Raw genomic sequence first — 25,066 nt, 5'->3', positions numbered from 1 at the left:
TCTACCAAACCTGAGAAACTACCTTCATCGCTAGGGAGTCTCTCGTTCTGACTAGAATCTATGAACTTGGACTAACCCAGTAGTCTAAGCCCTCAGAGCAAAAAGATTGCCCCATGCCCTCTGGCATGCTCTCACCATCCTGCCGGACCTGCGACCGAAGTGAAAACCGCCCCGGATGATTAAAGATGTCCCTCAGGACAAGGAGATCTGGACAAAGACACTAGAGAGCGATTCTCTCAACAAATAGTCCAGGTAAATCTGTTAAAACAGATTAGAAACAGCGCCCCTCCACTACCTCAGCATGCACTGAGCCTCAGCTGAGATGAGACCTAGCAAAAGGAATGAGATCCAAGATGGACCCCCATGACAAATCATCATCACCCAACACAGACCCAGCGATGACCTGAAGGAGGTAGGGAGAGCATGACCTGATGAAGCTAACTCATAACTTCACATGTCCAAAAGAAATGTCTCCATGTCTATGAAGCCTAAATTAGCATCCAGGAATCCCCCCTGGTGCCTACACCAGAGAACTCTGATCTAGATATTCTTCCATCCCTGAGGATCGAGGAAGACCGATAAAATCCCTAATGGTCTTCTGTCAGGCGAGACGATGGCGACTGAACCAGATCGTCTAGATAAGGGAAGCTACCACCAGATCTGGATTCTGACCACTGCCAAAAGAAACCATAGATTCCTAAAAGGCTCTAGAAGCAGTAGTGAGACCAAAACATAAGGAACAATGTACTGGAAATACTGGTCCAGAAACGACAACCTTAGGAACCAGAAGTGTTCCCTAAGGAGGAATGAAAAGGTATTATTTACTTCCTCAACAGTGGTCCCACACTTCTCTTCCCGTACTAAGGGTAGAGCGGACCTTATAGTCTCCCTCTGGAATGAGGATACATGATAAGCTTGCTTAAGTGCCTTAGGACCCAAATAGGACGGGAGTTCCCTCCCTATATGGGACCACAAAAACAACGGTTTGAATAATATCTCAAACATCACTCTTCGAGGCCCCGTGACAATGACTCCAAAGGAGAACAAAACCCGCACCCACCTGAAATGGCTTACCTCTCTCTGTCTGGAAGACAGGATCAAGAGAAGGAAAACTGCCCTGGTAGGCTGAGATTTGAAGCCTAGCTAAGACCTCTAGTACTATTGGATCGTGTACGTCCCTGAATAAAGCCAGTCCCCAATGCGATCCAAGATAGGACCTTGAACTGGCCTCTCCTGCAAACCTAGGCTAGGCAGGCCTCTGCTCTGCTTGGACTTATTCCATGACTGAGTCAGCTTCCAAAAACACTTGGATTGTTCAGGTTTAGCGGAGATCTCTGACGCTAGGCTTTAACTGCATTTAAATAATAAGAGATAGAAATGTGTCTCTCAGATTCGCTCTCTCATTAAACGGTAAAACCACAGAATAGCGGAACCAAAGAAAAACTTTCTCTCAAGCAGAGGAAAGATTAGATTCAGAAGTCATATCTGTCAGAGCGATTCAAAACCTGAACAGAACAAACCTGAAGCCCAAGCTTTGGGGCTAGTAATCTGCGAAACTCCCAGATAAAAGAATTATTAGCGCCAAGGCCTTAATTCTTCCACTAAAATATCGAGAAATCATCACCTCGAATCGAGACAGAGACGTTTCATTAGGAAGTCTCCAGAAAACTTCGACAATCAAAGTCGTCAGTACATAAATATCCCATGTGATGAAACATCTTCAGAAAAAGAGTTTCCTTTTATAACCAAGAGCTCTAAGAATAAACTGTTCTTAAATGGAACAGTAAAACGATAGGCAAGCACACAAAAAGTGTTAGCAAAGTAGGGATGGGCAACGACCCCCCCTATAGAGCCCGGAACTGGAAATCTTAAAAAGAAATAGACGAAAAGGAAGAGGATCTCCATCCTTCCCCACCCACCTTAATCAAATTTGCCATCTGATTTAGTGTTCTGAGATTCGACTGGTAGATCAGTACTAGGAATCTCTAATATCACCAAAACCTCTCTTAGAAGCGAGCGTAGGCGTGCTACTCTAAATCCTCCTCTGCCGGAGAAGTAGAAGCCGCAGGCTCCGACCCAGAAGGTCCATACTCTGAAGCCTCAGAGAGAACCGCATCCCCAGATGACTGATCGGATACAACCGTCACCTTACACGATGCTCCCTGGGCAGGAGTGCATGGATTAACCCTTTGTTTGCGCGTAGCAGTACGAGGCAAATCGGCTAAGGCCACAGACATCGCCAGATGAAACTGCGTAGTAATGTCAGGTGGAAAAAGGCCTCCTCCAGGTGGAGGATTAGTGGAGCAAGGGGAAGCTGCATGTGATGTGTAGGATCAGATGACTGTAGGGGACATACCTCACGGGACGATGAGTCCTCAGAGGCGAAAGGCTCAGTGGCATCTAACATCCCATTATTGGTTGATGAAAACACCCTGTTGTGTCATATGGAACATAATTGAGAGGACTGGACTACCCGGGCCTCCTCACAATATACATAGGTATCGAATTCTGTTGTAGAGGGACCCCCCTAAAAAAATTACAATCCTCCATAACTAGGTAACCTTACTGAAATCAAAGAAACAACCGGCACCTATACCCCCAATGACTGGAGCATTCACCAACTCCTATGACCCAGACAGTATAGATAAAACTCGCTCCTCTCCGTAGTCACTCAGTCAGGAATAGGAAATGGAAACCATGACCACTACCGGTCACACAGTGTGCAATGCAGGACTGCCCCTGCTAAATGAAAAGCATGCAAGCCTAAGAAAAACTGTGCAGCTCCATAAAAAAGCAACCTGTACAATCCATATCAGCCTATGAGCCCAAAACATCTCACACATATAAAGCAGCAGAAATCACATAAACAAATATGATTAATACCCACTGTTCAACAATCCCCTTCAGGAGATATTAACCCTTGATTCCATAAAGATATAGGTGTCTCACTGTGACCCTATCTTCTAGCGTTAACATACAGGGAGTGCAGAATTATTAGGCAAGTTGTATTTTTGAGGATTAATTTTATTATTGAACAACAACCATGTTCTCAATGAACCCAAAAAACTCATTAATATCAAAGCTGAATAGTTTTGGAAGTAGTTTTTAGTTTGTTTTTAGTTATAGCTATTATAGGGGGATATCTGTGTGTGCAGGTGACTATTACTGTGCATAATTATTAGGCAACTTAACAAAAAACAAATATATACCCATTTCAATTATTTATTTTTACCAGTGAAACCAATATAACATCTCAACATTCACAAATATACATTTCTGACATTCAAAAACAAAACAAAAACAAATCAGTGACCAATATAGCCACCTTTCTTTGCAAGGACACTCAAAAGCCTGCCATCCATGGATTCTGTCAGTGTTTTGATCTGTTCACCATCAACATTGCGTGCAGCAGCAGCAACCACAGCCTCCCAGACACTGTTCAGAGAGGTGTACTGTTTTCCCTCCTTGTAAATCTCACATTTGATGATGGACCACAGGTTCTCAATGGGGTTCAGATCAGGTGAACAAGGAGGCCATGTCATTAGATTTTCTTCTTTTATACCCTTTCTTGCCAGCCACGCTGTGGAGTACTTGGACGCGTTTGATGGAGCATTGTCCTGCATGAAAATCATGTTTTTCTTGAAGGATGCAGACTTCTTCCTGTACCACTGCTAGAAGAAGGTGTCTTCCAGAAACTGGCAGTAGGACTGGGAGTTGAGCTTGACTCCATCCTCAACCCGAAAAGGCCCCACAAGCTCATCTTTGATGATACCAGCCCAAACCAGTACTCCACCTCCACCTTGCTGGCGTCTGAGTCGGACTGGAGCTCTCTGCCCTTTACCAATCCAACCACAGGCCCATCCATCTGGCCCATCAAGTCTCACTCTCATTTCATCAGTCCATAAAACCTTAGAAAAATCAGTCTTGAGATATTTCTTGGCCCAGTCTTGACGTTTCAGCTTGTGTGTCTTGTTCAGTGGTGGTCGTCTTTCAGCCTTTCTTACCTTGGCCATGTCTCTGAGTATTGCACACCTTGTGCTTTTGGGCACTCCAGTGATGTTGCAGCTCTGAAATATGGCCAAACTGGTGGCAAGTGGCATCTTGGCAGCTGCACGCTTGACTTTTCTCAGTTCATGGGCAGTTATTTTGCGCCTTGGTTTTTCCACACGCTTCTTGCGACCCTGTTGACTATTTTGAATGAAACGCTTGATTGTTCGATGATCACGCTTCAGAAGCTTTGCAATTTTAAGAGTGCTGCATCCCTCTGCAAGATATCTCACTATTTTTTACTTTTCTGAGCCTGTCAAGTCCTTCTTTTGACCCATTTTGCCAAAGGAATGGAAGTTGCCTAATAATTATGCACACCTGATATAGGGTGTTGATGTCATTAGACCACACCCCTTCTCATTAAAGAGATGCACATCACCTAATATGCTTAATTGGTAGTAGGCTTTCGAGCCTATACAGCTTGGAGTAAGACAACATGCATAAAGAGGATGATGTGGTCAAAATACTCATTTGCCTAATAATTCTGCACTCCCTGTATGTGTAAAAAAATGAAACAAACTTACCGGAATCTATGCCGTGGAACAGAAACATGGTCCTTCAAGTGTGACAGACTGTAGCATTACTTCTGACATGGACTTGAGTGATGAAAAGCAGGCAGTGAAACTCGTAAACACTGATTGCTTAGGAGCTGTTAATATGAGTCTGGATTGTTTCACAGAAAGGCTATCCCTGCATCTCCAGACTCTGACTTTCATCAATGCTCTCACTGAGAGGCTGACAAGACTACTTAAAAATCCAGTAGGATGTTGAGGGGTAGATACCCATCCTAAGGGACTACTCAGATATCTTCTGACACTTCTCTGCCAACCTCCTGTGACGAAAGGCAAAGAATGACTGGGAAATGAGGGAAGTGGGGAAGGTATTTAAGCCTTTGGCTGGGGTGTCTTTGCCTCCTCCTGGTGGCCAGGTTCATTATTTCCCACAAGTAAGGAATGCAGCTGTGGACGCTCCCTTTATTAAGAAGGAAAAATATTTTACACAAATTCCATTAAAAAGGGTTCAGGTTTTAGAAAGAAAAAAAAGGTCTGGAAAGGGCTTTAACATAGAGATACATACATAGACATAAATATGTATGTGTGTGTTTGTGTGTATATATACAGGGGATTCAGCACTCTTTTAGAAAAAAAAAAAAAAAAAAAGCTCACTACAGAATATGCAAAGCTGATTTAATCATGGAAATAGCTGTCTCTCTCACCATGAGAGCACTGTGGCACAGTATAAGGTATCACAAATTGCTATATACAAAAAATAGAATGCCAGAGTAGCGAAAAAAGTGCAAAAGTTAAATAAACACATATAAAATATATGTAAACCTGACCGGTCAGCGATGAACGCCAGCACAGTGGTGAAAATTACCTGCTGGAAAGTAACTCACAGTACACGGGGTTAAATACTGGACAGGTGACGTGTGGGATCTAAGAGGGAAAATGGAGTCTCCTAAAAGTTAACAGGTAGGCTGAACAATACGGCATTAAATACAGGTACACATATATCGTATATGTAGGGGGGACACCTCCCAGACTCGCTACACCCGGCTGCACACAGCACCTTCTAGACGGAGGTAAACTTGCTGGACAGGAATTGAAAAAAGGGATCTAAGTAGTCTTCAGGGGGAGTGCCTCCTAAATATGTACACAGTCAGTAAATGCAGTGATGAGTATTAAATGCATGCAATTGATCAGAATTAACGTATCAAAAGTCCAGCAAAAAAGCATAAGGTCTGTTGCTAAGTGGTTGTTATGCAAGCTATACATAGAATGCAGATGTAGCAATTAGTATCCAGAAGCCAAGCAAAAGGAACACATGTAGCAAAGAAAGCATGTCAAGCAAATAGAAGCACACATCTGTCAATATATAGATTAACCACTGTAGAATATGCAAGCCCCCTCGACAGGGAGATCATGAGGAACAATGCACAGTAAATTGGCTGATAGCAAAAGTTCTTGACGGAACAGTAAATCAGTGCAATATTACCTTAGCTTCCTGGAGAGTGTTACTTATCTGTTATGCCAATCCATGCTTTTTCAGAGTGCAGGCAAAGTTAGAGCTGAAAGCCGATTATTTTTGTCTGGCGTCTGTTACACCACACCTCCGTAGGCGGGACCAGAGCACACGACGGTGCCAGCGTACATCACAGGATCCGGTCGGCTACACCAATGCCGACGTGCATTTCACCTGCTCGTCTGTATATCAGACCGGGCTTCGTCAGGGCGTGATCCTTCAGAGACTATTGCGTCCCTATTTATACATTTTGAAAATAGCGCCTCTGCTGGTAGGTGAAAGTTTTCAAATATAAAACAATTAAACAAAACAATAAAAACATAATTTATGTAAGAACTTACCTGATAAATTCATTTCTTTCATATTAGCAAGACTCCATGAGCTAGTGACTTATGGGATATACATTCCTACCAGAAGGGGCAACGTTTCCCAAACCTCAAAATGCCTATAAATACACCCCTCACCACACCCACAATTCAGTTTAATGAATAGCCAAGAAGTGGGTGATAAGAAAGGAGCGAAAGCATCAAAAATAAGGAATTGGAATAATTGTGCTTTATACAAAAAAATCATAACCACCACAAAAAGGGTGGGCCTCATGGACTCTTGCTAATATGAAAGAAATGAATTTATGAGGTAAGTTCTTACATAAATTATGTTTTCTTTCATGTAATTAGCAAGAGTCCATCAGCTAGTGACGTATAGGTTAGCAGATACCCAGGATGTGGAACTTCCTCGCAAGAGTCACTAGAGAGGGAGGGATAAAATAAAGACAGCCAATTCCGCTGAAAAAATAATCCACAACCCAAATCAAAAAAATTGAAATAATAAGCAGAAGAATCAAACTGAAACAGTTGCCTGAAGTACTTTTCTACCAAAAACTGCTTCTGAAGAAGAAAAAACATCAAAATGGTAGAATTTATTAAAAGTATGCAAAGAAGACCAAGTTGCTGCTTTGCAAATCTGATCAACAAAAGCTTCATTCCTAAAAGCCCAGGAAAAAGAAACTGACCTAGTAGAATGAGCCGTAATCCTTTGAGGCGGGGACTTACCCGACTCTACATAAGCATGATGAATCAAAGACTTTAACCAAGACGCCAAAGAAATGGCAGAAGCCTTCTGACCTTTCCTGGAACCAGAAAAGATAACACATAGACTAGAAGTCTTTCTGAAACCTTTGGTAGCTTCAACATAATATTTCAAAGCTCTTACTACATCCAAAGAATGTAAAGATCTCTCCAGAGAATTCTTAGGATTAGGACACAATGAAGGGACAACAATTTCTCTACTAATGTTGTTAGAATTCACAACTTTAGGTAAAAATTTAAATGAAGTCCACAACACCACCTTATCCTGATGAATAATCAGAAAAGGATATTCACAAGAAAGAGCAGATAACTCAGAAACTCTTCTAGCAGAAGAGATGGCCAAAAGGAACAAAACTTTCCAAGAAAGTAATTTAATATCCAGAGAATGCATAGGTTCAAACGGAGGAGCCTGTAAAGCCCTCAGAATCAAATTAAGACTCCACGGAGGAGAGATTGACTTAATGACAGGCTTGATACGAACCAAAGCTTGTACAAAACAATGAATATCAGGATGATTAGCAATCTTTCTGTGAAAAAGAACAGAAAGAGCAGAGATTTGACCTTTCAAGGAACTTGCAGACAAACCCTTATCCAAACCATCCTGAAGAAACTGTAAAATTCTAGGAATTCTAAAAGAATTCCAAGAGAATTTATGAGAAGAACACCAAGAAATGTAAGTCTTCCAGACTCGGTAATAAATCTTCCTAGACACAGATTTACAAGCCTGTAACATAGTATTAATCACTGAGTCAGAGAAACCTCTATGACTAAGTATCAAGCGTTCAATCTCCATACCTTCAAATTTAATGATTTGAGATCCTGATGGAAAAATGGGCCTTGAGATAGAAGGTCTGGCCTTAATGGAAGTGTCCAAGGTTGGCAACTGGCCATCCGAACGAGATCCGCATACCAAAACCTGTGAGGCCAAACGAACGCTCCATAAGGATTTTGGAAATCACTTTTGGAAGAAGAACTAGAGGCGGAAAGATATAAGCAGGTTGATAATTCCAAGGAAGCGACAACGCGTCCACTGCTTCCGCCTGAGGATCCCTGGATCTGGACAGATACCTGGGAAGATTCTTGTTTAGATAAGAGGCCATCAGATCTATTTCTGGAAGTCCTCAGATTTGAACAATCTGAAGAAATACCTCTGAGTGAAGAGACCATTCGCCCGGATGTAGCGTCTGGCGACTGAGATAATCCGCTTCCCAATTGTCTATACCTGCGATGTGAACCGCAGAGATAAGACAGGAGCTGGATTCCGCCCATACAAGTATCCGAGATACTTCTTTCATAGCCTGAGGACTGTGAGTCCCTCCTTGATGATTTACATACGCCACAGTTGTGACATTGTCTGTCTGAAAACAAATAAACGATTCTCTCTTCAGAAGAGGCCAGAACTGAAGAGCTCTGAAAATCGCACGGAGTTCCAAAATGTTGATTGGTAATCTTGCCTCCTGAGATTCCCAAACCCCCTGCGCTGTCAGAGATCCCCATACAGCTCCCCAACCTGAAAGATTCGCATCTGTTGAGATCACAGTCCAGGTTGGACGAACAAAAGAGGCCCCTTGAATTAAACGATGGTGATCCAACCTCCAAGTCAGAGAAGATCGAACATTGGGATTTAAGGATATTAATTGTGATATCTTTGTATAATCCCTGCACCATTGGTTCAGCATACAAAGCTGAAGAGGTCTCATGTGAAAACGAGCAAAAGGGATCGTGTCCGATGCAGCAGTCATGAGACCTAGAATTTCCATGAACAACGCTACTGAAGGGAATGATTGAGACTGAAGGTTTCGACAAGCTGAAACCAATTTCAGACGTCTCTTTTCTGTTAGAGACAAAGTCATGGACACTGAATCTATTTGGAAACCCAAGAAGGTTACCCTTGTCTGAGGAATCAAGGAACTCTTTGGTAAATTGATCCTCCAACCATGTCTTTGAAGAAACAACACAAGTTGATTTGTATGTGATTCTGCAGAATGTAAAAACTGAGCAAGTACCAAGATATCATCCAAATAAGGAAATACCGCAATACCCTGTTCTCTGATTACAGAGAGAAGGGCACGAGAACCTTTGAAAAGATCCTTGGAGCTGTTGCTAGGCCAAACGGAAGAGCAACAAACTGGTAATGCTTGTCTAGAAAAGAGAATCTCAGGAACTGATAGTGATCTGGATGAATTGGAATATGAAGATATGCATCCTGTAAGTCTATTGTAGACATATAATGCCCTTGCTGAACAAAAGGCAGAATAGTCCTTATAGTCACCATTTTGAATGTTGGTATCCTTACATAACGATTCAATATTTTTAGATCCAGAACTGGTCTGAAGGAATTCTCCTTCTTTGGTACAATGAACAGATTTGAGTAAAACCCCAGACCCCATTCCAGAACTGGAACTGGCATAATTACCCCAGCCAACTCTAGGTCTGAAACACATTTCAGAAACGTCTGAGCCTTTACTGGGTTTACTGGAATGCGTGAGAGAAAAAATCTTCTCACAGGCGGCCTTACCTTGAAACCTATTCTGTACCCTTGTGAAACAATGTTCTGAATCCAAAGACTGTGAATCGAATTGATCCAAACATCTTTGAAAAATCGTAACCTGCCCCCTACCAGCTGTGCTGGAATGAGGGCCGCACCTTCATGCGGATTTAGGAGCTGGTTTTGACTTTCTAAAAGGCTTGGATTTATTCCACACTGGAGAAGGTTTCCAAATGGAAACTGTTCCTTTAGGGGAAGGGTGAGGCTTCTGTTCCTTATTCTGACGAAAGGAAAAAAAACGATTAGCAGCCCTATATTTACCTTTAGATTTTTTTGTCCTAAGGCAAAAAGGCTCCCTTCCCCCCAGTAACAGTTGAAATGATTAAATCCAACTGAGAACCAAATAATTTATTACCTTGGAAAGAAAGAGAAAGCAACGTTGACTTAGAAGTCATATCTGCATTCCAAGATTTAAGCCATAAAGCTCTTCTAGCTAAAATAGCTAAAGACATATACCTGACATCAATTCTAATGATATAAAAAATGGCATCACAAACAAAGTTATTAGCATGTTTAAGAAGTTTAACAATGCTATAAGCATTATGGTCTGACACTTGTTGTGCTAAAGCCTCCAACCAGAAAGTGGAAGCTGCAGCAACATCAGCCAAATAAATAGCAGGTCTAAGTAGATTACCTGAACATAAATAAGCCTTCCTTAGAAAGGATTCAAGCTTCCTATCTAAAGGATCCTTAAAAGAAGTACTATCTGCCGTAGGAATAGTAGTACGTTTAGCAAGAGTAGAGATAGCCCCATTAACTTTGGGGATTCCTTAAATGAAAGTTTCAGGAATGGGAAAAAATGCAAAACAAACAAGCCTCTAGCAACCAGAAGCAACAAAAAAGTGAGACTGAAATAATGTGAAAAAAACTGGCGCCAAGTATGACGCCCACATTTTTGGCGCCAAGTATGACGCCCACATTTTTTGGCGCCAAAAATGACACCCACATTTTTTGGCGCAAAAAACGTCTGTAACACACATGCGTCAAAAAATGACACAACTACGTGAAAACTTCCGGCGTCAACTATGACGCTGGAAATGACGAAATTTTGCGCCAAAAAAGGTAGCGCCAAAAATGACGCAATAAATTGAAGCATTTTCTGCACCCGCGAGCCTTACAGCCCGCAAAGAAAAAAGACAAATTGAAATTTTTAAGGTAAGAAAAAATATTTATTCATATGCATTTTCCCAAAAAAATGAAACTGACAGTCTGAAAGAAGGAATACTGATTATCCTGAATCATGGCAAATATAAGTTTAAAACATATATTTAGAACTTTACATATAAAGTGCCCAACCATAGCTTAGAGTGTCATAAATAAAATAAGACTTACTTCACCTCCTCCATGGGAGGCAAAGTTTGTAAAACTGAATTGTGGGTGTGGTGAGGGGTGTATTTATAGGCATTTTGAGGTTTGGGAAACTTTGCCCCTCCTGGTAGGAATGTATATCCCATACGTCACTAGCTCATGGACTCTTGCTAATTACATGAAAGAAAAGATATTGTTAAACCCCTCACTCTGGTTTAAAAGAAATTAATACAATGTAGAAAAATAGCGCTAGAGGTACATAGTTGATCTAATATACCCCCAGCTTTATTAGTATTAAACTATATATGTTGATACCTTATAGGAGCCTAAAATCTATATAGGTGTAGATTCAAATAAAAAATATATATACATACAAAAATGATATATACAAATAACAATAAAAATAAAATAAAAATCAAAGGAAGCAGGCCATATCAATTCTATCGTTTAAGTCTACAGAGAGTTTGGATTCCAAAATTGAGATCCACCTGCACTCCTTACGTAGGAGGACTTTATCATTATCACCTCCTCTATTGTTGGTTATCCCCCTGTCTATACCAACAAATCTCAGAGAATCAGGATTACAGCTATGTGCTGCTTCATAATGTCTGGCAAAATTACTTTTGGGGTTTTTGTATTTTACATCATCACGATGCTCCGTTACACGGTCCTTTATCGCCCTCCTGGTTTTGCCCACGTAAAAACGAGGGCAACTGCAGGAAAGGAGATAAATAACCCCCTCAGTGTTGCAATTCCCATACGGCTAGATTTAGAGTTTTATCGGTAAAGACCCGCGTAGCTAACGCTGCTTTTTCTCCCAACGCACCCTTCTAACAACGCTGGTATTTAGAGTTGTCTGAGGGGCTGCGTTAGGCTCAAAAAAGGGTTCGTTGAGCCTAATGTAGCTCCACTTCAACCCTCAATACCAGCATTGCTTACGGTAGCGGTAAGCTGGAAAAACGTGCTCGTGCACGATATCCCCATAGGAAAAAATGGGGCATTTTGGGCTGAAAAAAAACACCTGCAAAAAAGCAGCGTTCAGCTCCTAACGCAGCCCCATTGTTTCCTATGGGGAAACACTCTCTAAGTCTGCACCTAACACCCTAACATGTACCCCGAGTCTAAACACCCCTAACCTTACACTTATTAACCCCTAATCTGCCGCCCCCGCTATTGCTGACACCTGCATTATATTATTAACCCTTAATCTGCCACTCCGGACACCGCCGCAACCTACATTATCCATATGAACCCCTAATCTGCTGCCCCTAACACCGCCGACCCCTATTTTATATTTATTAACCCCTAATCTGCCCCCCCAACGTCACCGCTACCTTACCTACACTTATTAACCCCTAATCTGCCGAAAGGACCTCGACCCCACTATAATAAATGTATTAACCCCTAAACCACCGCACTCCCGCCTCGCAAACACTAGAATAAATTTAATTAACACCTAATCTGCCCACCCTAACATCGCCACCACCTACCTACAATTATTAACCCCTAATCTCCCGCCCGTACTGTCGCCGCTACTATAATAAAGTTATTAACCCCTAAACTTAACTCTAACCGTAACCCTAACACCCCCTAACATAAATATAATTTAAATGAAACTAAATAATATTCCTAAAATTAACTAAATTAATTTCATTGTATCTATTTTACGATTTATATTTATTTTACAGGCAACTTTGTATTTATTTTAACTAGGTACAATAGCTATTAAATTGTTAATAAATATTTAATAGCTACCTAGATGGAATGGATGGAAGACCTCTTCTTTTCTGCTTGGATCAAGACTTCTACCGGATGGAGGACCACATCGCCCGGATTGGATGAAGACTTCGGCTCGGCTGAGTGAAGACGACTCAAAGTAGGGAGATCTTCAGGGGGTTAGTGATAGGTTTTTTTAAGGGGGGTTTGGGTGGGTTAGAATACGGGTGTGTGGGTGGTGGGTTGTAATGTTGGGGGGGTATTGTATTTTTTTTTACAGGTAAAAGAGCTGATTACTTTGGGGCAATGCCCCACAAAAAGCCCTTTTAAGGGCTGGTAAAAGAGCTGATTACTTTGGTAGTTTAGAATAGGGTAGGGAATTTTTTATTTTGGGGGGCTTTTTTATTTTATTAGGGGGCTTAGATTAGGTGTAATTAGTTTAAACTTCTAGTAATTCTTTTTTATTTTTTGTAATTTAGTGTTTGTTTTTGTATTATAGAATTGTTTACTTTATTGTATTTTAATTTAGCTAATTGCAGGTAATTTATTAAATTTATTTAATGATAGTGTAGTGTTAGGTTGAATTGTAACTTAGGTTAGGATTTATTTTACAGGTAATTTTGTAATTATTTTAACTAGGTAGCTATTAAATAGTTATTAACTATTTAATAGCTATTGTACCTAGTTAAAATAAATACAAAGTTGCCTGTAAAATAAATATAAATCCTAAAATAGATACAATGTAATTATTAATTATATTGTAGCTATATTAGGGTTTATTTTATAGGTAAGTATTTAGTTTTAAATAGGAATAATTTATTTAATTTTAGGAATATTATTTCGTTTAATTTAAAATATATTTAACTTAGGGGGGTGTTAGGGTTAGGGTTAGAGTTAGGTTTAGGGGTTAATCATTTTATTATAGTAGCGGCGACGGTGCGGGCGGGAGATCAGGGGTTAATAATTGTAGGTAGGTGGCGGCGATGTTAGGGAGGGCAGATTAGTTGTTAATACAATTTATTATAGTGTTTGCGAGGCGGGAGTGCGGTGGTTTAGGGGTTAATACATTTATTATAGCGGCGGCGAGGTCCGGTCGGCAGATTAGGGGTTAATAAGTGTAGGTAGGTAGCGGCAACGTTGGGGGGGGAGATTAGGGGTTAATAAATATAATATAGGGGTCGGCGATGTTAGGGGCAGCAGATTAGGGGTTTATAGGTATAATGTAGGTGGCGGCGGTGTCCGGTCGGCAGATTAAAGGTTAAATTTTTTTTTTATAGTGGCGGCGATGTGGGGGGGCCTCGGTTTAGGGGTACATAGGTAGTTTATGGGTGTTAGTGTACTTTGTAGCACAGTAGTTAAGAGCTTTATATTCACACGTTAGCCAATACAGCTCTTAACTACTGACTTTTTTTGGCGTTACCAGCGTTAGGCAGATCCCATTAAATAGATAGGATGCGCAATTGGCGTAAGGGGATCTGCGGTAGCCTGGAATCGCGGTAGCGAAGTTAGCGTTAGACCCTTTCCTGCCTGACTCTAAATACCAGCGGGCGGCCAAAAGCAGCGATAGGACCCCTTAACGCTGCTTTTGACGGCTAACGCCAAACTCTAAATCTAGGCGATAGTGTTTCATTCTATATGTTTTCCCCGTTTGTGTGGCGAATTCCTTGGTTTTAACCATGTACTTACACGCCACACATTTGCCACACGGGTGATTGCCAGTAGACCTGTGTTTCGTGAGCCAATCTGTTTGCTTCTGTGCAGACAAATATTGGCTCCTCACGAATTTATGCTTCAAATTAGGTGCTCTTCTGGCCGTGATGTTAGGGCATTCACCTACTTCTTTTGACACTCCCTCATCACTTAGAAGGATGTGCCAGTTCTTTGCCAGTATCTGCCGTAAGGCAGACCAGTGGCAATTATAGTCCGCAATCAGTCTTATTGTTGTATCATTATCCTTCTTTTTTGGTATAAGAAGGTTATCTCTATTCTGGCGTGCTGCATTGTTTAGAGCCCCTCTCACCGTTTTTTTAGAGTACCCCCTATCTACAAACCTTTTTTCCATATCAGTTGCATGCTTAAAATATCTCTCTTTAGTTGAACAGTTCCTGCAAAGTCTGAGGAACTGTCCTTTAGGTATACCTCTCTTGAGGTGACTGGGGTGATGGCTTGATGCAAGCAGAAGACTGTTGGTGGCCATACTTTTACGATAGTTTTCAGTTATACGAGAACCCTGGTTGATTCTCACTTTTACGTCAAGGAAGGAGATTTCCTCTTTGCTAAATTGCAAGGTCAATGAAATATTCCTATTATTCACATTAAGAGTGTTGACAAACTCTTTCAAAGTGTTCTCAGAGCCCTCCCATATGAGGAAAATATCATCCACATATCTGAGCCATATGTGGATGTTTTCCCGAAAGAGAGGGCTCTGATACACTTCGTCCATCTCCCAGGTGCCAAGGTGAAGACAGGCATACGTGGGAGCACATGTTGCACCCATGGCTGTCCCTTGGAGCTGTTTATAAATCTTATTATCAAACATAAATACATTGTTTGTGAGTATAAACCTGAGGAGTTCTACAACAAAGTATGTGTGTTGTTGGGCATTGGTTCCTCTCATCATGAGAAAATGTTTGCACGCCATAATGCCAATTTTGTGTGGAATCAAAGAATATAATCCTTCCACATCGAGACAGACAAGAATTGCCCCAAGAGGAACCGACAGACTGTCGATTTTCCTCAGAAAATCCGAGGTGTCAAAGACAAAAGAGGGCATTGTGTTCAAAAATGGTCTTAAAAAGTAATAAACATAATTGCCCAAATTCTCGGTAAGAGTACCAATGCCTGCTATTATGGGCTGGCCTGGGGGATTGCTGGGATTCTTATGTATCTTGGGGATACAATAGAACACAGGCATCACCGGATGCTCAGGGTAGAGATATTTATATTCAGTAGTTGTTATTATACCCCCATCTTTGGCCTTTTTCAATATGTTGAACAGGGTAAATTGTAGGGAAGAGGTGGGATTGAAAGTAAGGCTCTGGTACTGTTTTTTATCCAAAAGTTGCCATTTGGCTTCGAGGACATACATGTTTTCATCCGAGAGGACAAGGTTCCCACCCTTGTCCGCTTGCTTTATGACTAGGCCTTTTGCACTCATTAGTTCTTTCAGAGCCCTTCTTTCTGCCTTGCTCAAATTGTCATCAACTAAACCCGTAAATGAAAGATTAGCTACCTCTTTCTCAACCTGTCTGACGAATATATTAACCACCGGTACCATTGATAGCTGTGGCATATACTTAGATTTTGCTTTAAAATTAGAGGATATCATCTCCTGGTGGGTGAGATTTCCAACTTGGGAGGGATTGAATTGACTACCCTCATTGTCTGCAAGAAGGCTTTGTAAGTCCACAATGGCTGAGCTATCCTCTCTGGAAAGTGACACATCTTCAACTAAGTGTCTGCTTTTACCTTTCATTATTTGGGAGAGAACTATCCGTCTTGCAAATAAATGCAAATACTTTACAAAGTTAAATTTATCCAGTGAATTAGTTGGACAAAAAGACAATCCCTTTTCCAGGACCTCTACATGTGATAAATTAAGTCTGAAGGAAGACAGATTAATTATCTGAAGATCATCCTCAGCATGATCTAAAATCCCCTGCGGCCCTGAAAGTGTCGGGGTGTGCCTTGGGGATAGCTCACCTGGCTCTGATCGTAATTCTGCTGCTGTCACTGTCTGGAGGGGTATCGTCTCTCTCTCAAATTTGAATTTGTCCCCCCTCCTCCTTCTCTTCCTACCACCTCTCCTGAGCATCCGGTGATGCCGGTGTTCTATTGTATCCCCAAGATACATAAGAATCCAAGCAATCTCCCAGGCCGGCCCATAATAGCAGGCATTGGTAGTCTTACCAAGAATTTGGGCAATTATGTTGATTACTTTTTAAGACCATTCTTGAACACAATGCCCTCTTTTGTCTTGGACACCTCGGATTTTCTGAGGAAAATCGACGGTCTGTCAGTTCCTCTTGGGGCAATTCTTGTCTGTCTCGATGTGGAAGGATTATATTCTTCGATTCCACACGAAATTGGCATTATGGCGTGCAAACATTTTCTCATGATGAGAGGAACCAATGACCAACAACACACAGACTTTGTCGTGGAACTCCTCAGGTTTACACTCACAAACAATGTATTTATGTTTGATAATAATATTTATAAACAGCTCCAAGAGACGGCCATGGGTGCGACATGGCTCAGATATGTGGATGATATTTTCCTCATATGGGAGGGCTCTGAGAACACTTTGAAAGAGTTTGTCAACACTCTTAATGTGAATAATAGGAATATTTCATTGACCTTGCAATTTAGCAAAGAGGAAATCTCCTTCCTTGACGTAAAAGTGAGAATCAACCAGGGTTCTCTTATAACTGAAAACTATCGTAAAAGTACGGCCACCAACAGTCTTCTGCTTGCATCAAGCCATCACCCCAGTCACCTCAAGAGAGGTATACATAAAGGAGAGTTCCTCAGACTTCGCAGGAACTGTTCAACTAAAGAGAGATATTTTAAGCATGCAACTGATATGGAAAAAAACAAAATTTATGCTTACCTGATAAATTTATTTCTCTTGTGTATCCAGTCCACGGATTCATCCATTACTTGTGGGGTATTCTCCTTCCCAACAGGAAGCTGCAAGAGGATCAGCCACAGCAGAGCTGTCTATATAGCTCCTCCCCTAACTGCCACCTCCCAGTCATTCGACCGAAGACAAGCAAGAGAAAGGAGAAACTATAGGGTGCAGTGGTGACTGCAGATTAAAAATAAAAAACACCTGCCTTAAAATGACAGGGCGGGCCATGGACTGGATACACCACAAGAGAAATAAATTTATCAGGTAAGAATAAATTTTGTTTTCTCTTGTAAGGTGTATCCAGTCCAAGGATTCATCCATTACTTGTGGGATACCAATACCAAAGCTATAGGACACGGATGAAGGGAGGGACAAGGCAGGCGCTTAAACAGAAGGCACCACTGCCTGTAAGACCTTTCTCCCAAAAATAGCCTCCGAAGAAGCAAAAGTATCAAATTTGTAGAATTTCGAAAAAGTATGAAGCGAAGACCAAGTCGCCGCCTTACAAATCTGTTCAACAGAAGCCTCATTTTTAAAAGTCCATGTGGAAGCCACCGCTCTAGTGGAATGAGCTGTCATTCTTTCAGGAGGCTGCTGGCCAGCAGTCTCATAAGCTAAGCGGTTTATACTTCTTAACCAAAAAGAAAGAGAAGTTGCTGAAGCCTTTTGGCCTTTCCTCTGTCCAGAGTAGACAACAAACAATGCAGATGTTTGACGAAAATCTTTAGTAGCTTGTAAATAAAACTTTAAAGCACGAACCACGTCAAGATTGTGTAATAGATGTTTCTTCTTTGAAGAAGGATTAGGACACAGTGACGGAACAACAATCTCCTGATTGATATTCTTATTAGATACCACCTTAGGAAGAAACCCAGGTTTGGTACGCAATACTACCTTATCTGCATGGAAGATCAGATAAGGGTAATCACACTGCAAGGCAGATAACTCTAAAACTCTTCGAGCCGAAGACATAGCTACCAAAAACAGAACTTTCCAAGATAAAAGCTTGATATCTATGGAATGCAGAGGTTCAAACGGAACCACTTGAAGAACTTTAAGAACTAAATTTAAACTCCATGACGGAGCAACAGGTTTAAACACAGGATTGATTCTAACTAAAGCCTGACAAAACGCCTGAACGTCTGGAACATCCGCCAGACGCTTGTGCAAAAGAATAGACAGAGCAGAAATCTGTCCCTTTAAGGAACTAGCTGACAATCCCTTCTCCAATCCTTCTTGGAGAAAAGATAATATCCTGGGAATCCTGACTTTACTCCATGAGTAACTCTTGGATTCACAATGAAGATATTTACACCATATCTTATGATAGATTTTCCTGGTGACAGGCTTTCGAGCCTGAATTAAGGTATCAATGACCGACCACGCTTTGATAAAATCAAGCGTTCAATCTCCAAGCAGTCAGACGCAGAGAAATTAGATTTGAATGTTTGAAGGGACCTTGAAGTAGAAGGTCCTGCCTCAACGGCAGAGTCCATGGTGGAAAGGATGACATGTCCACCAGATCTGCATACCAAGTCCTGCGTGGCCACGCAGGTGCTATCAAAATCACCAAAGCTCTCTCCTGCTTGATCTTGGCAATCAGACAAGGGAGCAGAGGAAACGGTGGAAGCACATAAGCCAGGTTGAAGGACCAAGACGCTGCTAGAGCATCTATCAGCGCTGCCTTGGGATCCCTGGACCTGGATCCATAACAAGGAAGCTTGACATTCTGACGAGACGCCATGAGATCCAGTTCTAGTTTGCCCCAAAGTTGAATCAACTGTGCAAATACCTCCGGATGGAGTTCCCACTCCCCCGGATGAAAAGTCTGCCGACTTAGAAAATCCGCCTCCCAGTTCTCTACTCCTGGGATATGGATAGCTGAGAGATGGCAAGAGTGAACCTCTGCCCATAGAATTATCTTTGAAACCTCCAACATTGCCAGGGGGCTCCTTGTTCCCCCCTGATGGTTGATATAGGCTACAGTCGTGATGTTGTCTGACTGAAATCTGATGAACCTGACCGCAGCTAGCTGAGGCCAAGCCTGAAGAGCATTGAATATCGCTCTTAGTTCCAGAATGTTTATCGGAAACGAGTCCTGAGCCTTCAGGGAGTTCCAGACTGCACCCTAGCCCAGAAGGCTGGCATCTGTCGTTATTATAGTCCAATCTGGTCTGCGGAAGCTCATCCCCTTGGACAGATGGACCCGAGATAGCCACCAGAGAAGAGAATCCCTGGTTTCTTGATCCAGATTTAGCAGAGGGGACAAATCTGTGTAATCCCCATTCCACTGACTGAGCATGCAAAGTTGCAGCGGTCTGAGATGTAGGCGGGCAAACGGTACTATGTCCATTGCCGCTACCATTAAACCGATTACTTCCATACACTGAGCTACTGAAGGACGAGAAGTGGAATAAAAAACACGGCAAGAGTCTAGAAGTTTTGACAATCTGGCCTTCGTTTGGTAAATCTTAATTTCTACCGAATCTATCAGAATCCCTAGGAATGAAACTTTTGTTAGAGGTGATAGGGAACTCTTTTCTTCATTCACCTTCCACCCATGGGACCTCAGAAATGCCAGAACAATGTCCGTATGGGACCTGGCGATTTGAAAAGTTGACGCCTGAATGTCGTCTAAGTAAGGGGCTACTGCTATACCCCGCGGCCTTAGGACCGCTAGGAGGGACCCTAGAACCTTTGTAAAGATTCTTGGTGCCGTGGCCAACCCGAAGGGAAGAGCCACAAACTGGTAGTGACTGTATAGAAAGGCAAACCTGAGAAAATGATGATGATCTTTGTGTATCGGGATGTGAAGATAAGCATCCTTTAAGTCTACGGTAGTCATATATTGACCCTCCTGGATCATAGGAAGGATGGTTCGAATAGTCTCCATCTTGAAGGATGGAACTCTGAGAAATTTGTTTAATATCTTGAGATCTAAGATTGGTCTGAATGTTCCCTCTTCCTTGGGAACTACAAACAGATTTGAATAGAAGCCCTGCCCCTGTTCCTCCTGCGGAACTGGGTGGATCACTCCCATAACTAGGAGGTCTTGAACACAATGTAAGAATGCCTCTCTCTTTATCTGGTTTGCAGATAAAAGTGAGAGATGAAATCTCCCTTTTGGGGGAGAGGTTTTGAATTCCAGAAGATAACCCTTGGACACAATTTCCAATGCCCAGGGATCCTGGACATCTCTTGCCCAAGCCTGGGCGAAAAGAGAAAGTCTGCCCCCTACTAGATCCGTTTCCGGATCGGGGGCTGCTCCTTCATGCTGTCTTAGAGGCAGCAGCAGGCTTTTTGGCCTGTTTCCCCTTGTTCCAAGCCTGGTTAGGTCTCCAGACCGGCTTAGACTGGGCAAAAGTTCCCTCTTCTTTTGTGTTAGAGGAAGTTAAAGCTGCGCCGCTCTTGAAGTTTCGAAAGGGCCGAAAACTAGACTGTTTGGTCATTAATTTGTTGGACCTATCTTGAGGAAGGGCGTGACCTTTTCCTCCAGTGATGTCAGAAATTATCTCCTTCAGTCCAGGCCCGAATAGGGTCTGTCCTTTGAAGGGAATGTTGAAAAGTTTAGACTTTGAAGTCACGTCAGCTGACCAGGATTTAAGCCATAGCGCCCTACGCGCCTGAATAGCAAAACCTGAATTTTTAGCCGTTAGCTTGGTTAAATGAACAACGGCATCAGAAACAAATGAATTGGCTAGCTTAAGAGCCTTAAGCTTGTCAATAATATCTTCCAACGGGGTTTCAACCTGTAGAGCCTCCTCTAGAGACTCAAACCAGAAAGCCGCAGCAGCAGTGACTGGGGCAATGCATGCAAGAGGCTGGAGAATAAAACCTTGTTGAATAAAAATTTTCTTAAGGTAACCCTCTAATTTTTTATCCATTGGATCTAGAAAAGCACAACTGTCCTCGACAGGGATAGTGGTACGCTAAGCTAGAGTAGAAACAGCTCCCTCCACCTTAGGGACCGTCTGCCATAAGTCCCGTGTAGCGGCGTCTATAGGAAACCTCTTTTTAAAAACAGGAGGGGGAGAGAACAGTACACATGGTCTATCCCATTCCTTAGTAATAATTTCAGAAAACCTCTTAGGGATTGGAAAAACATCAGTATAAGTAGGTACTGCATAGTATTTATCTAATCTACATAATTTCTCTGGGACTACAATAGTGTCACAGTCGTCCAGAGTTGCTAAGACCTCCTTGAGCAATATGCGGAGGTGCTCAAGCTTAAATTTAAATGTAGACATATCAGAATCAGGTTGAAGTATTTTCCCTGAATCAGAAAAATCACCCACAGATTGAATCTCCCCTGCTTCAGCTTCAGTACATTGTGAGGGTGTATCAGACATAGCCACTAAAGCGTCAGAGAGCTCTGTATTTATTCTAGTCCCAGAGCTGTCTCGCTTTCCTTGCAATCCTGGCAGTTTAGATAATACCTCTGAAAGGGTATGATTCATAACTGCCGCCATGTCTTGCAAGGTATACGCAATGGGCGCGCTAGATGTACTTATAGGTTCTGACACGTGGGGAGAGTTAGACGGCATAACTTCCTCCTTGTCAATTTCTTCTGGTGATAATTTTTTAAAGCCAGAATATGGTCTTTGTAATCTATAGTAAAATCAGTGCATTTGTTACACATTCTAAGAGGGGGTTCCACAATGACTTCTAAACATAATGAACAATGAGTTTCCTCTATGTCAGACATGTTTAAACAGACTAGTAATGAGACCAGCAAGCTTGGAAAACACTTTAATAACTGTAAACAAGCAAAAAAATAAAAACGGTACTGTGCCTTTAAGAGAAAAAAACAATCACAGAAACTGCAAAACAGTGAAAAAAGCAGTAAAATCTACGAAATTTTTACAGTGTGTATAATAGACTGAAATAGCATTGCACCCACTTGTAAATGGATGATTAACCCCTTAGTTTCAAAACCGGATCAAAAAAACAATATAAACGTTTTTAAACAGTCACAAGCAACTGACACAGCTCTACTGTGGCTCCTACCTGCCCATACAACGATTTTGGAAGGCACAAAAGCCCTTTAGAAAGGTCCTATATGTTCAGGGTACTCCTTCAGGGAAGCTGGATGTCTCAAGCTGCAAAAACCACTGCACAATTTAGGCGCGAAAATAGGCCCCTCCCAACCTGTACTCACAGTGAGAGGGCCTTAAAAAACTATCCCTAGGCAAAATCTAGTCAGCTATGTGGAAAACTGGGCCCCAGAATAAAGTTTTATCACCAAATTGTAAGAAACGTTTATATTTCTCAAACAAACGTTATATCTATTCAGTAATGAGAGTAAATAACAAAAATATTACCCTTTACAGCAAGCATGATACCAGTCGTTATTAAATCACTGTAATCAGGCTTACCTTAAATAAATCCGGTATTGTCAGCATTTTCTCGCTTATCATCTCTCTAGAAAAAGAGCATGAGACCCTGCACGCTATTCCCCCAGCTGAAGTTACCCATCTCTTCAGTTATGTGTGCGAACAGCAGTGGATCTTAGTTACAAACTGCTAAGATCATCAAAAAACCACAGGCAGACTCTTCTTCAACTTTCTGCCTGAGGCTAAAATAGTACAACTCTGGTGCCATTTGAAAATAATAAACTTTTGATTGAAGATAAACTACATTAATGCACCACATCTCTCTAGCTACTTCCCTTGTCGAGAGCTGCAAGAGAATGACTGGGAGGTGGCAGTTAGGGGAGGAGCTATATAGACAGCTCTGCTGTGGGTGATCCTCTTGCAGCTTCCCGTTGGGAAGGAGAATATCCCACAAGTAATGGATGAATCCGTGGACTGGATACACCTTACAAGAGAAAAGGTTTGTAGATAGGGGGTACTCTAAAAAAACGGTGAGAGGGGCTTTAAACAATGCAGCACGCCAGAATAGAGATAACCTTCTTATACCAAAAAAGAAGGATAATGATACAACAATAAGACTGATTGCGGACTATAATTGCCACTGGTCTGCCTTACGGCAGATACTGGCAAAGAACTGGCACATCCATCTAAGTGATGAGAGAGTGTCAAAAGAAGTAGGTGAATGCCCTAACTTCACGGCCAGAAGAGCACCTAATTTGAAGGATAAATTTGGGAGGAGCCAATATTTGTCTGCACAGAAGCAAACAGATTGGCTCACGAAACACAGGTCTACTGGCAATCACCCGTGTGGCAAATGTGTGGCGTGTAAGTACATGGTTAAAACCAAGGAATTCGCCACACAGACGGGGAAAACATATAAAATGAAACACTATGGCCTAGATTTGGAGTTCGGCGGTAGATGGGTTGCTAACGCCAAGCGTGTTTTATGTCTAACGCACGGCATTGTTTGACTCCGGTATTTAGAGTTCAAAACAGACCATCTAACGATGCTCCTAACGCGTGTATGTCACACGCGTAATACTGCCCGCGTAAGACAGTCTCCCATAGAGATCAATGGGAAAGGAAAAAAATTGCTTTTTTCACCTAACACTCGATCTCGCGAGAATACGCACAGCTTGGTCATATGACGCATACCACATCATGCACAACAATAACACGCCGCAAATGTCACAACAACAATCAATCAACAAAGCACACAAGCATTACACATTCACAAACGGGGGGATTTGAAATAAAATTTAATACGGGGAATACGCATATACTTTAAGATGCGGAAAATCGCAAAATAACAACAAGGAATAAAAAATATATACATACACTAGAAAAATAATCGCATTCAATATAACTATATATTAGGACAAACATACATATACAACACTTCACTAAGAACACACCATCGCAAATTCACATTTAAAAAGAATACTATTGGACAATGTTAGAGAAAACGACCACTATGACATCTTCGCATTCTACACATTCCACAAATACTAACTCAAAATGAGCATGCGCAAATTCACACACCTAATACACATTGCACTAATATTAATTGCTAATAAAGCACACCTGAACACTAATTACAACGGAAATTGGTACATCATTAAACATTTACACAGGGTATATAAGCACCACACAAGCAGGGCTTCTTTGACTGTGTTGCTGTTGGGTCTTTGGAGATTGGAGGTTTAATATTAGAGAGTTGGTGCATTATTGTGAGTGAGTTAGTGTTAGCGTGAGAGAGTCAGTTGTTAGTGTTATCGTGAGTGAGTTAGTGGGAGTTAGTGGGAGTGGGAGAGAGTCTGTTAGTGGGAGCGTGAGTGAGTTAGTGGGAGTTGTTAGTGAGAGTTGTTAGTGGGAGTTGTTAGTGAGAGTTGTTAGTGGGAGCGTAAGTTACTGGTAGTAAGTGAGAGTTAGTGGGAGTGTTTGTTAGTGAGAATTAGTAGTAGTGTGTTAGTGAGAATTAGTAGTAGTGTGAGTTAGCGAGCGAGTGATTTTTCTGTACACTTAACACATTTACACGCAAACACATTCAATACATACATACACTTATCAATAACACTACATACACTCCATACCCCCTACCCCCTCATACTACACTCCATACCCCATTCCCTGTAGTCCCATTCCCTTTCATCCCATTTACTCTTATCCCATACCCCATACCCATCCCATACCCATCCCCTAGTTACATTTAGTTTACATATCCTCCTTTTAGTCTTCTTCTTCTTTTGGTTTATTTAAATACTCCTTACCCTCTTTGTTTTTTTACATCCCTCTCACACTTTCAGCACTTTTTTTGTCTTTTTAGTTCTTTATT

The sequence above is a fragment of the Bombina bombina genome, chromosome 5, assembly GCF_027579735.1.
Source record: "Bombina bombina isolate aBomBom1 chromosome 5, aBomBom1.pri, whole genome shotgun sequence".
In the NCBI taxonomy this organism is placed as follows: domain Eukaryota; kingdom Metazoa; phylum Chordata; class Amphibia; order Anura; family Bombinatoridae; genus Bombina; species Bombina bombina.
Note: the sequence above shows the minus strand (reverse complement) of the source record.